We start from the raw sequence: 1,488 nt of genomic DNA, 5'->3' as shown, positions 1-1,488 counted from the left end.
TGAGTTTAATTTATTGTTTCACTTGTTTGAAAAATAAAAAAAAAATTATTAAAATTTAAATTAATTTGGTTACTTTTCTTTAGATTTAGGACTCCTTAGGATCTTTTCTTTAGAACTTTTTCTCTTTTCCTTCTTTTTCTTATACATAAAAATTTTATAAAAAAATTTTTATAAACATCGAGAACCGTACACCTCGTGTGTGGAGAAGAGTGTCGGGTCGTCTAGTTAGAATTGAGTCAATTCCTGTTATTCCAATGGCTGAACCAATCCAACCCATGACCCTTAAGGATTTGTGTTATCCAGTTGGCTCCATCCAACCATCTTGTATCAGGTTGCCACAACCCACAGCTAACAATTTTGAAATCAAACCTCAAATCATAAATATGCTTCCAAAATTCACAGGATTAGAGGATGCTTATATATTTATTAGAGAATTTGAGGAGGTATGTGCAACCATGAAACTGCAATTAACAGAGGATGAGGTCAAACTTAGATTAATCAACTTTGCCCTTAAGGATAATGCTAAGAAGTGGCTTTATAGTCTGCCAAACCATTCTGTCACTACCTGGGAGGGCTTTGTGAGAATATTTTTGAAAAAGTATTTTCCCCATCATAAAACAGCTAGGATTAGGAATGAAATAAATCAATTTTACCAACTAGCTGGTGAATCATTTTGGAAGTACTTTGATCGTTTCAAGAATCTTTTGACCCAATGCCCACACCATGGAATAGAAACTTGGAGACTATGCCAGATCATCTATGAGGGGTTAGATTCAAACTCAAGAACCATGCTAGAGTCCATGTGCCAAGGCCAATTTATGGACAAAGAAACTACTAAAGCTTGGCAATTCTTAGAAGACCTAGCCGAGAAAAATTTACAGTGGGAAACAACTAGGGAACCTGATAAAGCTACACCTTCAAGAGGAGAAATGCATCAAATTCAACCAACCCTAGCATCAGAGGCCAAAATTGCAACCTTAACACGTAGATTGGAAGCCTTAAAATTACAGAGACCAGCCAATGTAAATCAAATATCTGCACCCATGTGTAAAGGGTGCAATGCACCAGACCATGTCTTAGAAGAATGTTCCTACTCGAATGAGTGTGCAAAGGTGAATGCCACCTATCAAGGACCATTGAACAATCCTTATGCACCCACATATAACCCAGGTTGGAGAAATCATCTGAATTTCTCATGGTCCCAGAATCCTAATGTAGGCAATCCAAATTTCAATCAGCAAAATCTAAGGTCCAACCCAGTGATGAACAACCCGCCAGGCTTCCATGATAATGACAAGAAAATTACCTCTTTAGAGAAAAGCCTAGAAGCCATGATGAAGACACATACCAGCTTTATGCAAACCATGGGTCAACTCATAAATAATAACACCCAAGTTATAGCCCGTCTGGAAATGCAAGTAAGTCAGCTGGCTTCGACCATTAGTGAACGAGAACATGGTAGGTTACCTAGCCAACCTGAGCCAAATC

General features: G+C 37.8%; 1 non-coding gene across 1 annotated transcript; it reads right to left on the bottom strand.

Moving 5' to 3' along the window:
• Positions 1–623: 623 nt before the first annotated feature.
• On the bottom strand, positions 624–730 carry LOC140851351 (small nucleolar RNA R71). Its single transcript, XR_012134103.1, has one exon. It is a non-coding gene; the product is annotated as a small nucleolar RNA R71 (small nucleolar RNA).
• Between the last annotated feature and the right edge of the window lie 758 nt (positions 731–1,488).

Source organism: Elaeis guineensis, chromosome 8 (genome assembly GCF_000442705.2).
Source record: "Elaeis guineensis isolate ETL-2024a chromosome 8, EG11, whole genome shotgun sequence".
NCBI classification, from domain to species: Eukaryota; Viridiplantae; Streptophyta; class Magnoliopsida; order Arecales; family Arecaceae; genus Elaeis; species Elaeis guineensis.
This window is presented reverse-complemented; position numbering and strand designations above follow the sequence as displayed.